Genomic DNA, 13,853 nt, shown 5'->3' with positions numbered 1-13,853 from the left:
GAAAGTTTTGCTTCCTCACTGCCAATTCTGATTCCTTCAATTTCTTTTTCTTCTCTTATTGCTACAGCTACCATTTCTAATACTATATTGAATAATAATGGGGATAATGGACATCCTTGTTTCACCCCTGATTTTATTGGAAATACTCCGAGTTTATTCCCATTACATATAGCCTATGCTCTTTCTTGAACCATATTGCCAAAGTTTTTAACAGCCAGCTGAGGGCTTTATTCCAAATGTTTAGTCACTATCACAAATATATTAAGCCTAAATAGCAAGTATTGGAATGTTGAAAAAGTTTTAATTTCATCATCTTTCCCATGGACCCATACTTCTTTCTTTAATTTTCAATATTTTCTAATGCTATTACTAATATATGGTAATTTATGGTCATGAGATCACCCTGCCCTCCTTTATCTCTCCCAACCATTTCAGAGAGTCAAATAACCAAAATCTCTATTGCTACAGAGCCCTTCACAACCACACTCTCATTTATCCTTCCTTTCATAAATTCTAGTTGAGGGCCTCATTACTTTTTTTCTCTAGATTGCAAAGCATTACCAGAAAACTGGTTCTCTGACTGCTTTTCTCTTCTCACTCCAATTCCAGTTGCATACAATTGTCTGCATAATCTATATAAACTACAGTTCTAATCACTGTAGTCTCTTTCTCAAAAATCTTCAATGAGTTCTTAACAACTACTAAATAAATTACTTGATATCAGTTAATCAACAACTTAATTACCTACTAACCCAAGGCCCTAGGGCTAGGGATACAACAACAAAAGTAAAAGTTCTTATACTCAAGAAACTTTCAATCTAGGCTAGTTATAGTCACATTTGTTTTTCAGATCACAATCCATTAGTTAAAAAAAAGCACACTTATCCAATATGTATCTTTATTTATATATAATTTTATATAAGTATTTTGGAATACTAATAAATATATGTGAACATATATTTGATAAAATTTAATGGAAAATTTAAAAGAATAAGATAAATATGAAATGGCATTTAATTCTAATATCAATAGGGAGACACCGGAGTTTCCTGAGTAGGGGAAAGAAATGATTGTATCCAAGATTTGGGAAAATCATTTTGGTAGTTTTATGAAGAATATATTGGAGAGGAAAAAGATGCAAATCAGGAAGATCAAGGTGAAAGGCCATGGGGTCTAAAGTCATACAGTGTCTGTGTGATAGAGAGGAGACAAATTCAAGAGATCTCATGGATGCAGAAACATTAATATTTAGTATGCAATCAACAGATAAGTGAAGGAATGCAATGCACTATGTGAATATAGGGTTTACATATGGAAAAGTTAAATGGCCTATACCTCAAAGAGATCATAGGAAGATATGAGCTAGGAAAGGCAAGAAGAATCAAAGGCACACACCACTAATCTTATGAACCTTGTTTATTGGAAGAATGATGGAATAATGAGATGGATGAATGGAAGAATGATTACTCTCAAGAGCCATCTTCTTTCCTCTCAGTGTGACAGAACTTTCATGCCAACCTGCTTAATGTCTTACTTTGGCAAATTGCTTCTCCCCATCCTTTTGTGGATTTTGCCACTCCATAATTTATTTTGATGCGTATTCAAAGTTATTTTGATTTGAGCAAGCTCAGATGACTCCTTGCCTTTTTTTCTATTATCTTGGTTCTGCCCCTTAGAGAAGACAAGTTCTGCCTCTGATATGTTCTGTGATCTCGGATAAGTTAAATAAAATTGCAGTGCCCAGGATAATTCTTTATGATAATATGCTCAATAATATTTGCATTGCAATGAGAATGAGATTGTCCTGTTCAGGAATGTTCATAACTCCCCCAAAAGTAAAGTGGTCCAAGACTTTAAGTTACTTGAGATAAGTGGTAATGCTTTATTTCTTTTGTGTCCTTCCTATTCCTAGTTCTAAAATAATGTAAAATTAATGACTGTATCTTTTCTGTGTTCTCAGAACATACTTACCACCCTTCCAAGAACTTTTCACCTCACTAATAGGCTTCAATATAAACAGTGAGGAAAAAATGGCAGACACAAGACTACTGGAACAAGTTAGAGCTGGAATCACTATGTTTTCCTTTTCATTTGCACCTTCCAAAGCTAGACAGAGAAAGACAATTAAAGATAAATACATACATAATATATACATATGTAATATGTATATGTGTATGTAATATGTTATTTAAATGAATAACAAAACAGAGAATATGTGTTTTTGACCAAAATAAAAACCAGTACCCTATTTTCTAAGAATTCAAATTTTTAAAATTTAGTACTAATAAACTGCAATGGTTCCTTATTACCTCCAAGTTCATAATCTTGTATCTGGCATTAACCCTTTGCAACTTGTCTCCAATCTCCCTTGCCAAGCCAATGTATTATTACCCTTCATGTTCCATTTGGTTCAGTCAGATTGATCTCCTTGCTATACTTCATACATGTCATTCTAAGTACCAATCTGTCCCCATCCCTGAAATTTACTCCCTCTTCTTTATGCCTTTTGGAATCCTTGATATCTTTCCCAGTCTTCTTTTTGGATGTTCTATCTGATTCATCCCAGTTGGTCTCTTTCTCTTCAATTATCTTGTGTGTATATTGACAAAAATTGACCCATATCTGTATCTATTGATAGATGTAAAACTAAATCTATACCACTCATATATGTATATGTATATGCTTCTATTTATATGTGTTGTGTGCTTCATTAGGATGCAAACTCACTGAGGACAAGCTATTTTTTATGTCCTCAATGGTTAGTACATTGTAGATACATTATATGTTTACTGATCATAACTCACCTAGAGAATATTCTCACAGTTTTTTTATGCTAGGGATAAATGGTCCTCTTCTTGGATGATCTGATCTCAATCCTTGAAGAGAACAAACATACTGTAGAAGTAGCATTTTAAATGGAATAAGCAATCACTGCTTCTTTGAGAATCTTTAACTGTCTGTCCTTTATACAAAAATAGGGCTGGATAGAATTAAGGGACCCCAATTGCTACTGTCAGACAGTGGTCTGTTAGGTGCTCAAACCCCATAATAGAAGAAAAGAAGGAAGGATAAGGGAGTAAATGGTCAATGCATATAGATAGCAGTACTCATTGTTGTTATCTCCATGAAGTTGGAATGGGACTAGTCTTATCATGAGTAGATAACATAATTCTCTGTTATTATCACCTCAGGGTGGCAACAGGATTACAGTGTTAGTGTTATCATAGAGTGAGCAGGGAACTGATTTGATTCCTTACTGAAAGGTGGGAAAGGGATTTATCTCAGCTCATAAGGGTCAAAATGGATGGGTGCTATAAAGTTTCCAAACTAGAAAGAAAACTAGCTGTAATGTAGACAGAAATGAGTCAAAAACTGCATGCTAAAATGAAAATATAGGATAAATAGGAAAAAATTATATAAGGTATTAGAATATTTTCTGAAATGCTAACAATAAGACATATAAAGGCAGGATTCTTTCAGAATCTCAATAGTTACTTAATTTTATAGCAGCCAGATGACTCCGTAAAAAGAATTATGTACCTAGAGTCATGACAAACCTGAGTTCAAATCCAATCCAGATACTTTTTAGCAGTGTTACCCTGGGCAAGTCACTTAACCTCTGTTGCTTTAGTTTCCTCACCTGTAAAAGGTAGTCAGTAATAGAACCTATCTCTAAGGGTGGTACGTGAGATAGTATTTATTAAGTGAGATTTATTAAGTGAGATAGTATTTATTAAGCACTTAGAAAACAATAAATACCTATATAAATGGTGTTGATGTTGTTTCATAACAGTCATCCGACTTGAATTCTCTCACCTTCCTTTCTCTTTTCCCACAAGCTTCTTAACAGTTCCATATCCAGTCTCTCCTATTTTCCTTTATTCACAAAGAAGAAAGCTCTCTTATTCTTATGGCTAACTTTTCCCCTTATACCTTTGCTGCTATTCCTTCCCCTCTTCTCTTTCTCCTTCAATCATAATCCACTCCTACTTTCCACTGCCATGTCCCAGTCTCTGTCTGTCTCTCTGTCTGCCTGTCTGTCTGTCGGTCTGTCTGTATCTCTCTCTCTGTCTCTCTCTGTCTCTCTCTCTCTCTCTCTCTCTGTCTCTCTCTGTCTCTCTGTCTCTCTCTCTCTCTCTCTCTCTCTCTCTCACACACACACACACACACACACACACACGCACAAAGCTATTGTGTTCTTCCTTCACTACCTCCCTCCTTAATTGGATTGCGCTGTATACTCAAATCTCTCCTATCTTTACCATCTAGTGTCTAAAATGAATAGTCCATACTTGATTCTTTCATCCCATTTCTAACTATTTTTCATCAATCTGTCTTTAATTTCTATGCTGAAATTGTTTTGTTGACTAATTATTTGTCACTAAATCTAATGATGTTATTTCTGTCATCATTCTTGATCTCTCTGTGACCTAGACAATGTGCTCATCTTCTTGATTCCCTTCAATCCTTTGACTTCCCCTCTCTCCTTCACTGTCTGTTCATATTTTTCAATCCTTGGAAATAGGTATTAATCAGTGTTCTACCCTTAACCTATTTATTTTAGTGATTTTATCTCCTTCTCATGGCTTGAATTATCACCTCCATGCAAGTGACTCCTAGATACAATGGAAGAGCATTGTAGTTTTTGTTGACATGACTGGAGATCAAATCATAACCCTGCTACTTATTACTTCTATGACCATGGGGAAAACATTTAACTTCTGTTCTCAATTATGTAATCTATTTAATTAAAAGATTTAACTCAATAATTTTTAAGGGCTTTCACATTTTTGAATTTTATGACTTTAAGATTACATAGTTCTACCATCAACTTCTTACCAGATATCAAGTCCTTCATTTGCTATAGAGAGTAATTTCCATTTGGATATACTATGTAAACTCAGCATGTTCAAATCTGAATTGATCTTCCCAAATAAAACCTGCCCTTCTCCTTATTACGCATTCATCATGGCTTACAAATTTGTAGTCACCTCTAACTATTCACTTTTCATCACCCCAAATATTCAATCACTTTTACAAATCTGGGTGATTTTAAATCCACCATATCTCTCAAATCACCTCTTATTTTTTTACCTTTAGTGGAAAATACTAGTTTAAGACCTTACCTATGATAATAACTTCATCTCATCTCACATGTTCAATATATATTACTTAAGGATCAATCCCTGTGCTATGAATGGAGAACGATGCTGTTTAAATAAGAAGTGGCCCTCCTGGAACTGATAATCTAATAGGGATATTATATGCAAGTGTAGAAAATTTTAAAGTACACTATAGAAAAGAAAACTGATGAAATAAAAATGTGAAGTGTATTTTGTCTCTATTTAAAAATACTATTTTCTCTCAAAAATTAAATGCGCTAAAGATTTATTGTATTATTCTTTTAAAATAACTGTTATTTTTATTAGTTTAACTAGTTTTATTTTCCATTATTTTTATCTTGACTTTAATTTCCCAAAAAATTTATTTTGTGTTTATTTTAGGATGGTTATTTTGTTGCTTTTCTTCTTGTTTTAATTACATTCTCAATTCATCAATCTATGTTTTTTTTTTATTTTGTTCATCAAAGTGCTTATAGGTATATATTTCCTGCTAAGGACCACTTTAACTATTTTGGTTTTCTTTTCTACACTGAGGGAAATTTTGCTTTTAATCTTTCTATACCCAGAATCTAATACAGTGCCTTACAATATTAAAAAAAAATTCACAAATATCTGTTGATTTGAATTGGACCATAGAAACTCTCAGTATTTTCCAAGTGGAATTCTTTATAAACAGAGTTCCTCCCATCTTACCCCCCCCAAAACAATAAAATATATCAACATACAAGAGTAACTGAAAACACAGTTCCTAGAACATATTACTTTATAAAGGATTACTGATTGACTAATAGTGCTTACATTATAAATTAATAATTTACCATTTGTTAAAAGAAAAATTGTGTATACATTTTATAAGGTTTTTGTAATTTTACCCAATACTTTACATGAATTTTGGTGCTATTTACAGTTATCTTCTTTTATATGACAGTAATAATTTTATATCATGTTCCTTTGAACACAATGCCTCAAAAACATTAAATTCTATATAAATGTTAGCTGTTTTTGGTGTTGATTTGTTCAAGCTGTATCATGCCATTCTTTATATCCATTTTTCTTTGAATGCTTCATAAATATAAAAATTGTCATTTAGAAGTTTCCTTGGCTTCATCAAATAAGTTTTATCAAATATTTTGTTGAAATATTCACCATATTCTCTATCTCTCTGTCATACTTGTCAATCTCTGAGAGAAACATTTAAAATCTGTCCATAATGTCAGGATTTTTTCACTTTGATTAATTTCTAAAAACTTATTTGATATGCTCCTTTGTCCATATATATTTAATATTGATGTTGTTTCATTATGTATGTTTCATATGTACAAAATGAACCTGAAGTTTTAGTTTTTATCTCCTTGATTTTTATCTAGACTTCATATGGATGTCCTAAATCATAAATGTAAATTCTGCTTTTTTGAATTTAGCACAAGCATAACAAATTTTATTCTAGTGCTTCATTTGAATCAATGTCAGACCCTTTGTTTTATATGTAATTTGAAAGAAATAAAATTATATGCTGTTTTCAAATCAATCTGTAAATCATTGCTTTTATTATTGAATTTAGCCCATTAATATTTAAGGATATAACTTTATGACATTTTTCCTCTATTTGAATCTCATATTTTTTTTTCTTTTTTATCATTCCCATATTGGTCATTTTACCTTATTTTCCTGGTTTTCTAGATTTTAGACCTATTTTATATAATTTGCATAAGTTTATATTGAAGACAACATCATCAGCCTCAAGAGAAATATTTAATTCTGTAAATTAATATGCATAGAATGCAAAGATATCACTTCTGTCTTCATGAAAGCAAAATCATTACCAAAGTAAAAGAGTTTAGAGAACAAAAATTTCTGGGGCTTCACTCAGGAAAAAAAAACAAAAGAATGATTTCCTTTCCCTTATTATCAGAATTAGCATGGTACATAGACCCATTTGAAGATATACTATAAGGCAAGATAGAATCACATGCATTAATTGTCAAGGATATAGTAAAAGCTGGATTTTTTAAGCTGATCATTTAATGAGACAAAGAGGATCCTGGTCCTGTCCTGTAGTTAATTGTAAATTCTTAATAACATCAGACTATGAGAAGATCATGAGAATCTCTTTCTCCCCCTTTACACTGAAAATATTCATTCAGTAATAGGGAAAAATACTTTGAACATCTTTTAAATTAGATTATCAATGTAATTCGAATAAACTGTAGTGGCATTTTCTCAAAATCTCAATACTTATATCCCTCTGTCTCTCTGTCTCTGTCTTCTCTCTCTCTCTCTCTCTCTCTCTCTCTCTCTCTCTCTCTCTCTCTCTCATCTGTCTGTCTCTTTTTCTCTGTCTCTCTTCCCCACCCATCTCTGTCTGTCTGCTTATCTGACTTTCTCTGGGTGTGTGTCCCTCTCCCCTACCCTTTCTTTCTCTTCTGTTTCTTTTCATATCTGTCTCTCTCTCTCTCTCTCTCTCTTTGACTCTGACTCTGTCTCTGACTGTCTGCCTCTCTCTCTCTCTCTCTCTCTCTCTCTCTCTCTCTCTCTCTCTCTCTCTCTCTCCCTCTCCCCCCATTGCTTTATCATTCTGTCACTCTCCCCTCTTTTTTCCCTCCTGTGCCACCGTCACAGACTCTGTCTCTTTCTCTCACCCTTGTGTCAAGTTGGTTTCTATTTGGCTTTTCATATAAACTGTTTACCTCATTTATTACACACACACACACACACACACACACACACACACACACACATACACACTCACTTACCTCATACCTCTCAAGGGAGTTAACTGATATTGGCTATTCATGGTGAAGTTTTAATTTGAGAATTCTGAAATGATAAAAAAGTTAGTTTAATAAATAATGACTTTACCTTTGATTGGATAAATCTCAATCACTGGCTGATCCTAGTTACTTAGGGAAGCCAGAGTCACTCCTTTCACCTGATACTTCTTAAATGACAAGAAATAAGATCTAATAGTATATCTGAATATGCTTATAATTTAGAGTTAGGACCTGTCTTTATTTGTCCATCCATTTACTTCATATTTCTTCCTCAACCCTTGTACTCAGTGGCTTAGTAATTTTAAACTGATTTCCCTTCCTGTTTGTCACTTCTACCAACACAAGGGTGTTGGAAGGATTAATTAGTTAACATGTAAGATTCTTTGAAGATGAAAAGCTCTCTGAAATTGCTAAGCAGTGGTAGCATTTCTGTCTAGTACTCATTTCTCTTTTTTATATTTATAAATTTCATCATGTTCCTTTTAACCCTTTTGACCAGCATTAACTTGGGATTTTTTAAAGTTACCCTTATCTTTTCTCCCCAAGTCTCAAAAGTCTTAATTTACCTCTGTGGTCTTTGGTCTCTCAATTCTTATGTCATGGGTATGAGTTCATTCTTACCTAGAGATTGTAAAATACTTTATCACATCAACCTAGTTGGTTATTTTTCTCCTCTTTGTTTTTCATTTTCACTGGAATTATGGTGTGACAGACCTAGAACATGGAAAAGAAAAATAAAATTGACTTTTGCTAAATTTCAAGGACTTGTCCCCTGTGTCCTATTAATTTAGGACAAATATCTTAGTTCAAAAGGCATGGGAGGCTATTTGTGCAATTCCATGATAAAGTCCTCACATATATATAAAATAAGGAAGAAAGAAACAATTGCTTTCCTAGCAAAATCTAAATTTTCTCCTCCAAAAAAATGTCATTAAAATGTCCTTATTGGAGTCATATATTCATTCAAGAAAATTTAAAAAGAAAATTAAATAAAACCTATCATTTTTGTCACTGGATATAGGAAACACATGTCCTTTATTCACAAACTGTAGTTTTGGAATTCAAGAATAAGACTACGTAGAATTCCTTTGAGGAGACCCATTTTGTAACAAGGGGATTCATTTCAGATAAACATATTATTCAATGAGGCTGATTATCCATGATTTCTCAAACCTATTTTAGTCACAATTTCTGCTTTACCAGACAAGGTTTCTTCCATGTGATTTGACTAGAAAAGTCTGCAGCTGGTTTGTCTACAAATATTTGGTCATTTTCCCACTCTGAATCTACAGTTGCTGAAGAGTATCAAAGTAGTTGCCAGTTTATTGAGAAAGCACCTTTCTAAAGATGTGGCTTTACTTTTTTTCCCTAAAAAGACAAAAGCAAATCTTTGTTTTAACCAAGCATTATAGGTCAAATTATAATCAATTCAATTTGTCATAGACTTTTTTAAGAGATTATTTGTCAAGCAAAAATTCTTTATTTGGAAATTTCTGAATCAAATGGATGCTAAGGAATTAATTTACTCAGGTTTGAATACCAAATTTGTCATAGCATGAATTTAAAAGAATAAACAATGATCTATCAAATATAAATAAGATCCTTGAGGGGAGGGCCTATTATTGGTTGCTTTCTCTTTGCAACCCTAGCCCATGACAGAGGTTCTGAGATGTACTAAGCACTTAGAAATGCTTCCTGAGAATCTATTCACAGACTGATTGACTAATTATGAAAAAAATATTTTTTTTCAAAAATGGGTGCTGAGGATAAGTATGGATAGGAATGAAAGGAACCACTTTCTTCCTTCCCTCTCCTTCTTTATTCTTTTGTTCAAAAACAAATCCTAAGAGACTGAGCAAAAAATATAATGACCAAAGAGCTTCTGAATTGGTCAAGCAAACAGAATATAAGAGTATTGGGATACCACCCAAGACAGTCAGCACTTTCATGCAACAGACACAGCTATGGCAAGAGAGTATGGTAATAAGGTTCAGCATTAAGTGAAACAATGGTGCTTTAGTCTCATAGTTCCATGAAGAGAAACTGAAATGATGTAGTGAGAAAGCTGCTACCACTCAAACTTAAAGGAGAAATTCTGACCCTGCTCTTATAAAAGATCCAATATTCCACTGAAAATTCACAATTTCATTGACAAATCTATGAATTTGCAAAGTGAGTCAATTTTTTTTTCTTCATTAGATTCATTTAATGTGTTAGTGGACTAGTATAGTTTGCTTTATGCTATTGCTACTACTTAGGTATAATTTGGATTATTGAAGAGGACCAAAGTTGATACTTAAGAATTTAAGAGAAATAATTTTTCTTCTTTCTGGTTTCAAGAGATGATCCTCTCAGAAAGAATCAAACAAACAGGAAGATATTTAGAGAAATCTGACATGCCAACAAGTTCCTGATCTTCCTAGGGACTTAAAGAATTTCCCTTGTGTGAGATCAAAGATTATCTTCTCTCTTTCCTTGCCAACCTCTTTTCTTTGCCCCTGTCTCTCTACTTTTCTCCCTCCCCATTCTCTCTTCTCTCATTCATTCTCTTTTCTGTCTAGTATATTCTAACCTCTATAACATCTCCAATTTCCCTTTGCTATCTGCTGAGATAATGGTTTTATTCACATAAATGGTTATGATTCTCAGAGGCTATATATTGTATAACTACCATTTGCAGAAAAGAATGAAGCATGTAGAAATAAACCACCCATTATAGTGAACAGGAAAGTGGCTTAAAGTTTAGGATGAAATTATTTTCCCTAGACTAGCTATATTGAAGGTGGAGGCAGACAGATAAAATCTTACTTTAGTAGCCTGTCTCTTAAGACAGCAGAGCAGCTAGCCTTATGACTCCAATTTCCTAATTCTCTCACTGAAGAAATAGAAATCTCCCATGGAAAATGGTGGTCAAACATAGAGATATCTCTTCATGCATCTACATGAGTCATGTTTAGCCAAACTCATGTGTATACCCACAGTACCAAACTTGCTAACAAAAATATCAGATTTCTGTTTTGTGTTTTTTTTACATTTCCTTGGCAACCTATTTATATGATACCATCATCACCTCTTAGAATGATGGTCTCCAAAGCAGATGATGTTTTCTGAACCTAAAGCATAGATTATCAATCAATCAGATAGTGAAAAGAACAGCTATATGAACTTCTCTCCTATAGTCAACTGTGCATTTGCAGCATTTGTCTTCAAAATAAATCCCTTATACTTTCCACTGCTCTCCCATCATATTCCCTCTTCTTCTTTTGCTGACAAAGTAGAAACAAATTAATCACCACCTTGATACTCACAGTACCAGCTAAATATATATCACTGTATTTATCCTTATAAGCCTGACTTGTGTCCTCCAGTAGCATTGTAGCTATGACTGTGGCAGTTGCGACCTCAAAGATCCAGCCGTTCCCTCTAGGATTATGAAAGTTGAGTAAGAGCCCCTACCTCACACTCTTGGGGGGGGGGGGACAAGCGTGGAGGAGTTCTGTGATATCTCAGATCAAATTGCATTCTCTTTCTCTCCATAGCCACACTTAGCTAAACTTTACTATTATAGTTAAGGACAGGACTATTGATCTAAGTTATCTAGATCCAAAACTTCAATGTCAATTTCTGACTCCTCCTTCTTTCTCTCCCTTAATAGCTAAGCAATTGCCAAAACCTTGCCATGGCTCTCTCTGAAATCTATCCCCTCTGCTCTACTGATGATCTGTCCATCAAGAAACAGGCTTAGCACAGCTAGATGACACAGTGGATAGAGCACTAGCCCTGGACTCAGGAGGACCTGAATTCAAATCCAAACTAAAACACTTAATAATTACATAACTGTGTGACCTTGGGCAAATCACTTAACCCCATTACCTTGCATAGATGGAAGGAAGGAAGGAAGGAAGGAAGGAAGGAAGGAAGGAAGGAAGGAAGGAAGGAAGGAAGGAAGGAAGGAAGGAAGGAAAGAGAAAGAAAGAAAGAAAGAGAGACAGAGAGAAAGAAAGAAAGAAAGAAAGAAAGAAAGAAAGAAAGAAAGAAAGAAAGAAAGAAAGAAAGAAAGAAAGAAAGAGGCTTGGATAAACAGACTTGTCATATTCTGTCACTATAAATCACATGCTGATGCTTGCCTAAAGTTGATGGTGACCTAATGTGCCTGCCCTGATATGGAAATAAGAAAAAACAATTAAAATCCAAGAGACAGCATTCAGACCATCACCAATACTTCTGTTTCTTATCAATCAGATCATGGGGGTAGGATGGTTCTGGAACAAGCAAGTGAGAAGGAGGTCTTGGCACAACAATTCCCTCACTATAATATACATAATTGTGCAAGTCATATCATCATGTATATGACAACATGATCCTTTTCAATTATAAAGAATGAATATCATCATCACATACCAAGTCCATTACCTAGTTCTCATTCTCATCACCTCTCACCCAGACTGTGAACTCCTAATTGCCTCTCCCCTCACTTTTGCATCCTCAACACAGCTGCCAAAGGAATTTTCCTAAAGTTCAGATCTGACATCAATTCTCTACTCAGTCAATTCCAGTTATTCCCTATTCACTTTGTTTAGATACCTTCTTCTCATTCTTCTTCTTTTCAATTTTTGTGTACTTTCAATTGAACCTGATAATTAACAGCAAGGTCAATACCAAACAAATACACACCCATTGGAGTTTGTACATTTTTAAATCAATTTTCATTTTTTAAACATTGATAGTGTGTGACCAAAATAGTGTGGAGACCATTGTCTTAGAAAATAAAAATTCTAGGAGTAAAAGAGCAACATGACAAAATCACCCAGTCAAATCACATTAAAAGACCACTTTATAGATTAGGAGCTATGTAGATAAAATATTCAAGAAATTCTTGTTGACTGAATATTTAATGTAATGTGAGTTGGCTGCAACATTTAACCAATTAGTAACATCAAAGAAGCAGAAGAGTAAAGATGCCATCAAGGAATTCTATGATAGGGAGAAAAACTCATCAGACATCATAAGCACAAAGGATAACTGGTGGATAGCCAGTACTTTACTGGTCCCCTTTAGATTTGAGGGGAAATAAAATGAGAGTTCCTACATGTTGGGGAAAACTCCTGAGGAGAATTTATGAAAGCACACAAATGAGTTGTATAAGATAGGCAAGAATGGATAGAGTTGTAATCATTATTGTTGGATGAAACTTCCCAATTACTAAAATCACAGATCCATTTGAGTGTTTCAGTATAGTAAAAATTATATGCAGAATTCATATATAAGCAGTATCAGATAATGGAGAGAGTATTGGTTTTAGAAGTTGGAAGAACTAAGTTCACATCTCCCCTTTGACACATATCATGGACAAGTAAATCACTTTTCTTAGTCATAGGTTGCTTTCAAATATGCATAAATAATAGATAAGTTTTTGATATTAAGTCTCACCCTGAGTTAACATATGGACAGTATCCCAGATCCTTGATGTCTTGGTACAGATACTCTTACAATACACAATCTTAAAGAGTAGTGAAATGGCAAAGATAAAGGATAGCCAAAGAAAAGAGCATTTTTTTAAAAATGTGAGAATCCTTAATTTGCATGATCAACCTTTAAATAATTAAGATTCAATTGCCAAAGCTAGGGCCTTTGTTATCAAATCAATTACTGTATTACTGCAAATATAAAATCTTATATGAGGGATCCTTGAGAATAATTTTGCATTTTAATTACATTGAACTAGAAATTAAATGTTCCTTCCAATTCTATGTTTGTTTTTCCACTCTCCTTATTTGACAGCCATTGGCAACTTTCTTGAGAAAAGGCCAGATTTGTGAAAGACTTGTTTGTTTCAAAAGTTTACTTTTTCCCACCCCTCTGTCAGTTCCCTGTTTAGATGTAGAGGTCCAATAAGTGTAAAACCCATAGACTGGAAGTATATAGAATCATTGTTAGACTGTTTTTAAAATGTGATAGC

The 13,853-nt window shown here is 33.8% G+C and overlaps 1 long non-coding RNA gene across 3 annotated transcripts in view; it reads right to left on the bottom strand.

Annotated features, from left to right (window-relative positions):
- LOC141492648 (uncharacterized) overlaps window positions 1-13,853 on the bottom strand; it is a 106,517-nt gene that overhangs the window by 8,317 nt on the left and 84,347 nt on the right. Inside the window, exons 2-6 of one of the 3 annotated variants that reach the window (XR_012470010.1) lie at window positions 8,516-8,608; window positions 7,877-7,940; window positions 3,760-3,876; window positions 2,805-2,876; window positions 1,972-2,106 (exon numbers count right to left, since the gene is read on the bottom strand). This is a non-coding gene — a long non-coding RNA (uncharacterized LOC141492648). Of the gene's footprint in view, window positions 1-1,008; window positions 2,107-2,804; window positions 2,877-3,759; window positions 3,877-7,876; window positions 7,941-8,515; window positions 8,609-13,853 lie in introns of those variants that run through there. The other 2 variants (XR_012470009.1, XR_012470011.1) reach the window with 2 other exon arrangements.

The sequence above is a fragment of the Macrotis lagotis genome, chromosome 7 (genome assembly GCF_037893015.1).
Source record: "Macrotis lagotis isolate mMagLag1 chromosome 7, bilby.v1.9.chrom.fasta, whole genome shotgun sequence".
Taxonomy (NCBI): domain Eukaryota; kingdom Metazoa; phylum Chordata; class Mammalia; order Peramelemorphia; family Peramelidae; genus Macrotis; species Macrotis lagotis.
This window is presented reverse-complemented; position numbering and strand designations above follow the sequence as displayed.